This window comes from Harpia harpyja, chromosome 4 (genome assembly GCF_026419915.1).
Source record: "Harpia harpyja isolate bHarHar1 chromosome 4, bHarHar1 primary haplotype, whole genome shotgun sequence".
NCBI lineage: Eukaryota > Metazoa > Chordata > Aves > Accipitriformes > Accipitridae > Harpia > Harpia harpyja.
Window position 1 is genome coordinate 103,198 of NC_068943.1, and position 12,592 is coordinate 115,789.

At 45.0% G+C, this 12,592-nt stretch overlaps 1 long non-coding RNA gene across 1 annotated transcript; it reads right to left on the bottom strand.

The window, feature by feature from the left end:
• Window positions 1-1,307: 1,307 nt before the first annotated feature.
• On the bottom strand, window positions 1,308-11,909 carry LOC128141104 (uncharacterized). Its single transcript, XR_008234906.1, has 3 exons — window positions 11,143-11,909; window positions 10,802-10,836; window positions 1,308-1,407 (listed from the first exon to the last, which is right to left on the bottom strand). It is a non-coding gene; the product is annotated as an uncharacterized LOC128141104 (long non-coding RNA).
• Between the last annotated feature and the right edge of the window lie 683 nt (window positions 11,910-12,592).

The following is a 12,592-nucleotide window of genomic DNA, read 5'->3' on the forward strand; positions in this document are numbered from 1 at the left end:
TCTAGGCACATCGTTTCACCCAGACTCTTATCGCTGTTCCACCTACCCCTGACTCTACATCCCCGGGCAGAGCAGCTCCAAGCCAAACACACCCATGCGCAGAACCTCGCCACGTGGAACGCTACCAACGAGGCGATTCAAAGAGAGAAAAAACTCTCAGCAAAAAGAACGACCCCCGGACGGGAGGCGCCGTCAGGCAAGACGACCTACGGGGCCGCCACCGTGAGGCCAGGAGGCTCTACGGCAGACCCCGAGGAGAGGAGTCGAACGTAACACCCCATTACAAGACGACACTGTCAAAACCCAGATGACGGATGTGCCAGAAGCCTGGCGTCAAGACCTAAGGACGTCAGGATGCGGGGAAGAAGTCCCAGTCCGAGAAAATGAATGGCTAGAGAGTGGGGCTGCCGACGCAGCCCGGAAGAACGCCACAAAAGAGGACCGACCGGAACCCGCCGAGACCGATCCACGCTTTAGAGCTCCGAACGCAAGAAAAGAAGCACCCGATTAGCACCGGGCCGATGAGTACGGGCATTCGAGACCCTAGGGACGGTGCCCGAAGCGCATGCCACGCTCCTCCGGCGCAAAGCGCGACGAGGACATCGAGACCTGAGGAAGGTCGAAGGCACAGAAGACAGACTACGCAAACTACACACCACTGCAGACACAGGCTGGACCTGCCCTGCCCGGCACACGCAGGTCTCGTGCTGAAAAGCAACCCGCTCCCTTTGCCTGCCTAAAGGGGACTGCTTTGGGACAGCCCTCTCTCCTGCTCTAACTTTAAAACCCCTCCCTGCAATTCCCAGCTTCGTCCCTTCCTCCCAGCCTCTCCCCAGCCCTGGTCCCTCAACGTAGCTTTCAGAGGGCCGAGGGGCCGAGTCCATCCTCCACAAAAACCACACAGGCTAACTGGGATGTTCCTCAAGGTGACACATTGGTCTTCAACGTCTGCAATAGAACAAGCACAGAAAAAAAATAAACCAGAAAAGGGAGTAAGCATCCCGCCAGCCAATGCCAACTACTTCCCCAACTCCCCCCTCCTCACAAGCGCCACCGTGTTCACTTCCCCGCTCATTCCAGAATCAGACCCTGCAGCCATCGTCACTCGTGGTACCTAAGGTACCAAGACACACCAAATTAGCATGGCACTCGTGAGAAGTCATCGGCCCCACGCTCCTCCTCGCTAATCCACAGCTCTCCTCAAACGCTCATCCAATTCAAAGATAGCCCACACAGCGCCTCCAAAACAGAAGGTAAATGCTTAACCGAGCAGCCGCATAATACTTTGCTGTTCAACACTGACCCGACCGACAACTGCCTCACCTTCTCGGACCGCTCACTGGCATGCAGCTTTGCAGGAGACTTTATAGCAGACTTCATGGTATGTAAAGGGTGCCTATAAGAAACCTGCAGAGGCTCTTTTTACAAGGGTGTACAGCAATAGGACAAGGTGGTAACAACTTTAGTCCTTAAGAGGGTACATTTAGTTTAGGTGTTAGGAAGAAGTTTCTCACTATGGGTGGCGAGGCACTGGAACGGGTTGCCCAGAGAACCTGCGGATGCACCCTCCCTGGAAGCATTCGAGACCAGGTCAGATGGGGCTTTGAGCAACCTGGTCTTGCAGAAGGTGTCCCTACCCATTGCTGGGGGGGTTGGAACCAGAGGATCTTTATGGTCCCTTCCAACCCAAACCATTCTATGACATCCAAATTCAACTGCAAAACTCATCTGAGAAAGGCTGGTGAACCCTCCTCCCTTTCCCCATCAGTCCCAAAACTTTAGAAACCCCTTTTCTTCTTCTCAACTGTCAGGAAAGCAACCCCACTGCTTCCTGACACCTCCTGCCCTCCATTTGCACCCCTGAACCCCCTTCAGTGGCTACTCCTCAGGAGCCGCTCTTCTGAGCCACATCCCAAGTTCTGGGGGCACCTCCTAACCTACAACTTCCCAGAGACTCTGAGCTCTGCCACACGTCCACAAAATAAAGTTAAGTCCTAAGGCTTATAATCCACGAGGGGCCTGCCACAAGCTGCAAAGGTTCTAGGGACAACATGGCATTCTGTGGGCAATGAGGAAAGGTGACGAGGCATCCCAGGGCCTGAAAGGCACTGTGCCTCCTGGCCCTTCTGCTTTCTTCAGAAATACTAAAACTCCATACACAGATGCATATAAGACGCTCACCCTAACCCCTGCTAAACAATGTCACCATCGGTCCTGTTAAGAGAGATATCAGCAACTTACACAGCATACAGCAGAACTGGTGAAAAAAAACAAGGTTCCGTTTTCAATAAAGTTGGGAATTCCAGGAAAACACAATGCATGAAGAATTAAAAAAAAAAAAAAAAGCATACTATTAAACCCTCTTTCTACCCCTGAACACTCAAAACAAAATTACTGACCTGAAAAAAAGAGAGGGAAAAAAAAGCTGCATACAAGTGTTACTTTCTACTACACATGCTGCTGAACCTTGACTGGTCCTGAAGCTCTTACCTCAGGCAGACACCTCTTCCCAAAGGGCTGAGCCAGCTCAAAAGCTGCAAAGGACTCAAGGAAGAGCTGAGCACCAACACCAGAGAAACCCAGGAGCACAATGAACTCCCTCAGCAGAGGCTGTGGCTCAAATACCCTGACCCTCCGCCCACCACCCTTAGCACAATCACCTGGGAAAGGGGAAGGGCAAACCACCAGAGGTTATGAAGTCAGCTGGAGGAGCAGCAGCACTGTTCTCACCTGCCTTAAATTTACAGCAAGCAAAGCCCTGAACAGAGAAAGTAGCCCCTGCAGGAAATGACACTACTTGCTCCTGTACTACAGCTACACCTATTGCATCAGCAATGTGACCGGGTAGAGAATTACACTTAATTTTTCTGGGGTGTAGATAGAAAACAATAGATGTCCTTCTAAACTATGTAAGAAACTAGCTCATTAAATGCAATGACAATGTTGTTATCAAAATTGATGTGCTTTAGTTTCCTATAAAAAAGCCAAAACACTCTGGGGTTATGCTTCATTTCTAGCAAGACTGTGCATACCACCTAACTTCTACCAGAACTACCTTCTGGATAGGGATGAATCAAAAAGCAGAATTAGATCCCTTAAGAATTCCATCTCCAAAATATCTCTGGTTGCAAAATAAATTATTTACTGTGAATAGCCAATGATTCAGAGTCCCCCTGAGCGTGTCTCCAACTGACTCCCTTAACAGAGGTACAAGAGTCCCAAAGTGCAAAAGACACCAAAAAAACATGGAAATACACGGGGGGGACCAGGCAGCAGCCATGCCCCAAAGGGACAGGCTGGGTGGGTGGGGCAACAACGCCCCCTGCAGTCATGCAGCAAAGGGTCGGCAGCAGCCACGCCCCCCGCAGTTTACGTGGGGACAGCAGCCACAAATGACACCAAGAAAACATGGAACTTCAGGGATACACGGTGGGTGGGGGGAAGGGGGTGACACCCCCACCAATCGGCATGGGAAAAAACTCGCATGGAAGGTGGGTTAGATGGATAGTTTGGGGTGGAAAGATATGTGCGCAAGAACATGCACAGGCTGGGGGGGGCATGCATGAGGTTTACCTTCACCAGGGGCTCCACCCACGTAATCCACAGTAGGTAAACTCGTCTGGGATAATCTGCAACAGCAATTCCACTCTGGGTTCTTGACCCAACGCCAGATAATCCACACTGCCTGCCCCATGGAGGGGGTGCTTCCCACAGGATGGGGCATCTGCTGAGCATCACCACACCCTTACGACAACACATCTGAAAAATTAAAATCACAAATTGTATTTCAGCATATTAAAAAAATAACACCAAATGAGTAGAAGAATTCCAGCAAAGGGAGAGGCTAGCAGGTGCCCTAATTAGGACTCGAGCTAAACAGGTCAGCTCACAATACGACACATCCTTTAGAAGGTAGACTGATGAAAACTGGTTTGCTGCTAGATAACTGTATAAGTGAGATTTGATAAATGATCATATATTAACATTATGGTTGAAACAGTAGACAACGGGTAGCTGGGGACATAATTACAAAAGTGTAGTCAAGTGATTAACTAGTAATTATTCATAAGTTTTGCAGTTCTTTGCTCTTATGACTAGATGGTCCTGTACACTAGATGAGAACAATGCTGAAACTGACCACGTGTGATTGAAACTGCATTAAGCTTCAAGATCAAAGAACAAGGACAAGAATAAAGACTTCAAGGACAGCCAACAGGAACTTCAAATGGGTCGGTGGTCGTAAAAGCAGCCCTTTGCCTCAAATGGATCCTTCATTGCGTATGATAGGATGTAGGCAGTACTAAGATAATCAGTTGCAATCATTTTTATGTATATGTATACTAATCTGATTAATATGCAATTAGTTATTCTATATAACCTGTTTGTGCTAAAGCTGTGGTATGCACACTAGGTGGAAATATCCCCCGTGCATCCAGCGCTGCAATGAAGAATGCCTGCTTTCTAAAACTCCAAAACAAGTCTTAGAGAGTTTCTTTGACCGGCTTTTCAGTATCAGAGAGGTGCAATTGCAACAAAATGAGTCCAAAGGGGGCTTACAGAGCTAAAAGTGTGCTGCAGGGAAAATCTAAGACCTCGGGAGACATTGTGACAGTAGCAGAGGGCTTCTGAGAGGGACAGGCAAAAGAAGGCTCGAGGCCATGATGAAGAAGTCCAGAAGGGATTTGAATAGACTACAGATGTCCTCAGGGGACTAGGGACTGAACAGAGGTATGCTAGCTAGCATAGAGGACAACATGAGCATTCTGGAGATGAAAGATGGCATCAGGAAAGGTTCTCAGGGAGGGAGAAGGGTGCAAAGTGCACAACAGAGCCAAAAGAGGGCTGTGGGGCACAAGGATGGCCTCAGGAGGCATGATGATGGGAGAAGAAGGGTGCTGAGAGTGAAAGACAGAAGGCAGCTCTGGGACACAATGCAAAACTCAAGAAGGTGTCCCAGCAATGTACAGATGTCCTCAGGGGATGAGCGACAGAATGGAGACATCCAAGATGGCAGTGAATAAGGTAAGAGTGCTCTGGGGCACAATGAAAGCCTCAGGAAGAATTGTCTCTGAATACGAAAGAAACAAAGCCTGCTACAGAACTCAAGGATAGCGATGGAACAGAAGGATGCTCGCAGGAAGCATTGTGACAGAAATAGAGGGGTGCTGAGGTAGACAGAGACACAGAAGAAGGCTCGAGGGCACAAAGATACTCGGGAGGAGATTTGAACACGGTACAGGTATCATGAGGGAGACTGACCCACTGGAGGCAAGCGAGATGGAAGAGAGGACAAAAAGACTGCTCTGAGGAAGAGGCAACGTTCTGACAAACCAAGGGGGGTGCAAATTACACCCCAGAGACAAAAGCATGCCGAGGAGACCCTCTAAAGCCTGAGGATGAACCAAGAAAAGAGCCCCCCAAAAAATAAAAGTAGACATAGAAAGAAAATTTAAAAAAAATAAAAGGGTACAAGGCACAGGAGAAAAATTTAAAAATAGGGACAGAAAACTACATAAAAGTAGACATAGAAAAGAAATTCAAGAAGGAAGGCATTAAAGGAGGAAAAAAATTTAAAAATAGGGACAACAAACTAAGTAAATGGAGACATAAAGAAAATTCTAAAATTGACAACCTACCCAACTGTTGTGGTTTAACCCCAGCCAGCAACTAAGCAGCCGCTCACTCACTCCCACCACCACCCAGTGGGTTAGGGGAGAGAATCGAGGGGAAAAAAAAAAAAAGTAAAACTTGTGGGTTGATATAAAGACAGTTTAATAGGACAGAAATGAAGATAATAATAACATAATTGGAGATAATAATATACAAAACATAATACTTGGAGATAATATACAAAACAAGTGATGTGCAATGCAATTGCTCACCGCTCACCTACCGATGCCCAGTTAGTTCCCAAGCAGCGATCTGGGGCCCCTGCTCCCCACCCCCAGCCAACTCCCCCCAGTTTATATACTGTGCATGACATCATAAGGTACGGAATATCCCTTTGGCCAGTTTAGGTCAGCTGTCCTGGCTGTGTCCCCTCCCAACTTCTTGTGCCCCTCCAGCCTTCTTGCTGGCTGGGCATGAGAAGCTGAAAAATACTTGACTTGTTTTAAATACTACTTAGCAACAACTGAAAACACCAGTGTGTTATTGTCGTGGTTTCAGCCCAGCCGGTAACAAAGGACCACGCAGCCGCTCGCTCACTCCTCCCACCCCCTCCGGTGGGATAGGGAGGAGACGGAGGAGAGAAAAGAAAAAAAAACTGGAACCTCGAGGGTTGAGATAAGGGCAGTTTACTGGGACAAACAACAACGGTACTAATGAAAGAATATACAAAAAGTGTGATGCACAGTGCAACCGCTGACCACCCGGAACACGACGCTCCACCACTTCCCCCACCGAAAGTCCAGAGCGCTCCCCCCGGCCCGCTCCCCATTTATATACCAAGCATGATGTCACATGGTATGGAATAGCTCCTTGGCTAGTTCAGGTCAGCTGCCCCGGCTATGCCCCCCCACCTCCCAGGTTCCTGTAAAAATTAACTCTATCCCAGCTGAACCCAGGACAGTTATCAACATTCTTCTCAAAATAAATCCAAACCATAACACTATACCAGCTACTAGAAAGAAAATTAACTCTGTCCCAGCCAAAATCAGGACACCAACAGACAAGAAAGAATTAAAAAGTAGGGACAGGAGGTAGATAAAAGCAGATGTAGAGAAAAAAAAAATTAAAGCGCAACAAGATTAAGAAAATAAAGGAAAAAAAAAAATGGGAACATCAAACTAAAACAAAATTTTAAAAGTGACAGCATTTTTAAATTACACAGCACAGACTAGAATAAAATATAAAGACAGTGAACTGGATAAAAGTAGATAAAAAAATAAAAGCAACAGGACACAGGAAATAAAAAAATAGGGTTAGACATCTTGATAAAAGTAGACATAGAAAATTTTAAAAGTCATAACATAGAGAACAGATAGGAAAAAAGGAAACAATAGAGACAGAAAAATACATAAAAGTGAACAAAGAAACAAAATTCAAAAGTGAAGGCATTAAGAGAGGAAAAAATTTTAAAATAGCAAAAACCCCTAAATAGACGGTGTGAGAGGCTGAAAGAGTTAATGTCTCAAACATCATGGTGGGGCAAGTTCTGCTTAACAACAAACTCTGCATAACAAGGAACCCTGCATAGCAAGGAACCACAGGTGAAAAGAAGCGGATCAGCACCCATCAGCAACAGGAGGGGAAGGGCATGCCAGAGGGTGCACAGCTCCCTGTTCTGATAATGCTGTTCTGATATGCTGAGCAGGACAGCTCACCATGCATGACAAAAGATCACATCTGCAGGGAAGGGGAAGTTACCCCCCAAACGACCCCCAAGTCCCAAAGGCTCACACACCACTCACTCATGACACCTAATTAACCTAACAAGTTTGAGTGCCTGCCCGAAGGAGGGGCAAGGACATTAAAAGGACACAAACTGAAGCCCCAGGTGTGCAAGTCCAGCAGGACTGGACCCCTCAGTTGACTGAACCAATGCTGCACCCAGGACTGGTGAAATCTTTCTCTTCTCTCTGTCTTGTTTCTCTCTTTCTTTTTCCTTTTCTATAATCCCTACATTTTATCCCTGTAAACATAAACCGTTGACCAAGTCTGGGACTAGGAGTGAATCCAGCTGCCCCAGGCTCCTCTGTGAGAAGGAGTCTAGAAAGCAAAGGGGTCTGCTCTGAACCTCGTGACTCGACCGGAGGGCTCTCCTTCTTGTCTTCCCTGAACCGATCCCAAAATAAGCAAGGCCTGTAGTATATGTTTGGTGATGTAGGGTTAGCACAGGTTACACAGTTTACTGATGTAGTTTCATGCCAATTTTTGTGGTGAGCGAATAAAGTTGAGTTTTGTGAGTTAAAGGATCCCTAGTGTCGTTTCACTTTAATCCTGACCTGGGAACCGGCAAACCTGAGTTGTCATCCTGAGAAAGTGAGATGTGACAGACGAAGACATAGAAAGAAAATTTTAAAAGCAACTGGGTATGGGACATACTAGAATGGATTAAAAAATAAAGACAGCAAACTGGCTAAAAATAGACGAGGAAAGAAAATTTAAAAGAGATGGGGTACAGGACAGACAGGAAAATTTAAAAAAAGGGAGTGACATCTTGATAAAAGTAGACATAGAACGGAAATTTTAAAAGTAACAAGATACAGTAAACAGGAAAAAATTAAAAATAGGGACAGAAAACAAGATAAAAGTACACCTAGAAAAAAAGATTTGAAAAGTAAAAGAATTATGAGAGAAAAAATTGAAAAATAGGGACAGTGAACTACATAAAAGCAGACATAGAAAATTTTAAAAGCAATGCAGTTCATGACAGACAGGAAAGAATTAAAAAATAGAAACAGTTACTGGATAAAAGAAGACATAGAAAGACCATTTTAAAAGCACAGCATTAAGGAATTAAAGGGAAAAAAATAGGGACAGCAAACTAAAACAGACAGGAAATTTTAAAAGCAATGGAGTCTAAGACAAAGGAAAAAATTTAAAAATATTGATAGGCTGAAAAAGAGAAAGATACATAGAAAGTAAATTTTAAAAGTGATGCGGTATAGGACAGACAGGAAAGAATTAAAAACCAGTAATATGCAGCATCATAAAAGTAGACATAGAAGGAAAATTTAAAAAGTGATGGGGTACAGGACAGGAAAGAATTAAAAAATAGGGACAGAACTGGTTAACAGAGATAGAAAATTTTAAAAAGTGATGGGAATAAGGAAAAATGGAAAAGAATGAAAAATAGGGACAGCGAACTAAAGAAATAAAGATGTAGAACCAAAATCTAAAAAGCAACAGGCTACAGGACAGACAAGAAAGTATTAAACAATAGTGACAGCACACTAAATAGAGAAATAGAAAGGAAATGTAAAAGTGATGGAGTGCAAGACAGCGGAAAAATTAAAAAACAAAGTGAACTGGATAAAAGGTGACACAGAAAGAAAATTTTAACAGTGACAGCATTAAAGAAAGGCTAGGAAAAAAAATAAAAAATAAGGATAGGGTGAATAATAGAGAGACACAGAGAAAGAAAATGTAAGAAGTGACAGGGTACACGACAGCCAGGAAAGAATCAAAAAGCTGTGATACACTGCTTGATAAAAGTAGACATAGAAGGAAAATTTAAAAAATTATGGCATACAGGACAGGAAAGATATTTAAAAATAGGGAGAGAAAAATAGATAAATAGAGAGATGGAAAGAAAATTTTTAAAACAATGAGGTGCAAGACAGAGATGAAAAAACTAAAAATATATAGACAGTTGAACTGTATAAAACTAGCCATAGAAAGAAAATTTAAAAAGCAACTGCTTACAGGACATACAGGAAAGAATTAAAAAATAGGGACAGCAAACAAACAGACACAGAAAGAAAATGTTAAAAGTGAGATGGTACAGGACAGAGGATAAAATTAAAAAACAAAGACAGTGAATAGGTTAAAGTAGGCATAGAAAGCAAATTGGAAAAAAGTGACAGGTGTCATGGTTTAACCCCAGCTGGCAACTAAGCACCACCCAGCCGCTTGCTCGCTGCCCCCCTGCAGTGGGATGGGGGAGAAAAACCAGAAAAAAAGTAAAACTCACAGGTTGAGATAAAGCCAGTTTAATAGGTAAAGCAGAAGCCACGCGCACAAGCAAAGCAAGACAAGGAATTCATTCCTTGAAGCGTCCCGCCAGCAGGCGGGTGTTCAGCCATCTCCAGGAAAGCAGGGCTCCATCATGCGTAACGGTTATGTGGGAAGACAACTGCCATCGCTCTGAATGTCCCCCCTTCCTTCTCCTTCCCCCAGCTTTATATGCTGAGCATGACATCGTATGGTCTGGAACAGCCCTTGGGTCAGTTGGGGTCAGCTGTCCCAGCTGTGTCCCCTCCCAGCTCCTTGTTCAGCCCCAGCCTGCTCACTGGTGGGGCAGGGTGGGAAGCAGAACAGCCCTTGACTCTGAGCAAGCACTGCTCAGCAATAACAAAAACATCCCTGTGTTATCAACACTGTTTTCAGCACAACTCCAAAACATAGCCCCATACTAGCTACTGGAGGAAAATCAACTCTATCCCAGCCCAAACCAGCACAACAGGGTACATGACAGAGACAAAAGAATTAAAAAATAGGGACAGCTAACTAAACAAACAGACATAGGAAGAAAATTTAAAAGGTGATGGGCTACATGACAGACAGGAATAACTTAAAGACAGTGAATAGGTTAAAGTAGACATAGAAAAAGTAAAAAGCAACGGGGTACACAATAGTGAGGAAAGAATTAAAAAACAGTGATACACAGCTCGATAGAAGTAGACATAGAAGGAAAATTTAAGAAGTGATTGGGTACAGGACAGAAAAAATTTTAAAAATAGCCACAGTGAACTAAAACTGAGAAATATAAAGGAAATTTAAAAGTATCACGGGGCACAGGACAGAGAGATAAAAAATAAAGACAGTAAATTGGATAAAAGTAGACATAGAAAGCAAATTTTCAAAGCAACAGGGTACACAACAGACAGGAAATAATGAAAAAATAGCAATAGGCAGCTTCATAAATGTAGATGTAGCATCGTGGTTTAACCCTGGCTGGCAACTAAGTACCATACAGCTGCTCACTTACTCCCTCCTACAGTGGGATAGGGGGAGAATCAGGAGGGTAAATGTGAGAAACTCATGGGTTGATATAAAAAGTTTAATAATTAAAAAGACTTTTTTTTAAAAGTTGTAACAGAAAAAAAAAAACCAGCAAATGAAAACATTTGCTTACCACCAACTGACCGATGCCCAGCCAGTCTCAAGCAACTGGGTACAGGACAAAGAGGGAAGAATTAAAATATAGGGTCAGGGAGACAGAGAGGGGAAAACATAGAAATTAAATTTTAAAAGTAATGGGGTACAAGGCGGTGCAGAAAAAATAAAAAACAGGGAGAAGCAGCTGGTTAGAGAGAGGCATATTAAACATTTAAAAGGCAACAGGGTACTGGGCAGAGTTGATAGAAGAATAACAAGTTTTGAGGAGCCATACACATAGGTGGGCAGGCAGAGAGGGAGACGGAGGAAGGGAGGCGGAGGTGGGCCAGGATGTAGAGGAGAGGATGTGCGACTCACCACAGCTCCTGGTGCCGGCAGGAGACCTTCACCGCCCCGACGTTTCTCTCTCTGCCTCTGCCCCTTCCTCCTCCCCAGTGCCGGCTGCCTGACCCTCACCCACTCGGCAGCACGCAGCGGACGCCTCAATGCTCCTCATCCACAAGGCTTCCTTGATACGTGGCAGCTCACGCATGTAGCCAACAGAGGCCAGGAACAGCTCAGAGGGATCCTTCCTTGCCACAGGGACTGGCCATTCCTTGCTGCAGGCACCTACCAGCCAGACCCCCTTGCACTCCCTCCTCAGCCAGTTCCCCTGCCCAGGCAGCCCCCTTTACAGCTGGAGCCCCTTCACACAGCAGGGCCAGCCCCATCCTCAACCTCACTGGCCACACCTGGGGCCATCCCAGCCCCAGCTGGAGCCCATCAGGAACAGGGGCCATTGCCAAAGCCCCACAGCATATTATCCCTGCCCCTGCACCTACCCACATCCAGGGACACAGAGGAGGCAGGAAAAATTTATTCATTAATGCATATAAGAAATCCTGGCAATGAGTTGGCTACAAGGCTCAGTGCCCAAAGGCAGCAGGATGGGGTGATAAAAGGGAAGAGTAAAGCAGGAGGAAGGACAGAGGGACACAGAGGTGCAAGACAGGGAGCCAGAAAATGGGATGCTGGGAACAAGAGAGGGACAAGAAGCAGGAAAACAGTGTAGAGAGAGAAGCGCAGAGAGACTGAGCAAAACAACAGGGATGGAGATGGAGGAATAAATAATAGGAAGTGGGGGAGAGAAGGTGAAGGGACTGGCAGGACAACAAGATAAAGACAGGACAAGGGACAGGGAAACATTCTCAAGTGATATGGGAGAACAAACAGCAAGAACTAGAAAACAGAAACAGGGAGCCAGGTAGAGAGAAAATTTTCAAAAAGCAACAGCATATGAGAAACATAGGCAAGAACTAACAAATAGGCACAGGGAGACAGAAAGAGGGAGACGTAGAAAGAAAATCTAAGAAGTGACAGGGTACAGGACAGAGAGGGAAGAGTTAAGAACTAGAGACAGGGAGATGGATAGAAGGAAACAGAAAATTTTGAAAGCAACAGGGTACAAGAATCAAAAAGTAGGTACATGGAGCTGCATAGAGGGAGACATAAGAACGAAATTTGAAAAGCAACAGGGTACAAGAAACACAGGTGAGAAATTAAAATAAGGTCAGGGAGACAAAAAGAAGGAAAAGTAGCAAGAAAATTTAAAAAGCAACTGGGTTTAAGAAACATGCAAGAATTTAAATAAGGATGGAGAAGTAGAAAGTTTCAAAAGTGACGACATACAAGAAACATAGGCCAGATTTTAAAAATAGGGACAGGGAGCCTGAGAGAAGGAAACTGTGGTGGGTTGACCTTGGCTGGCTGACGAGCGTCCACCAAGCCACTCTACCATTCCCCCTCCTCAACAAGACCGGAGGGTAGA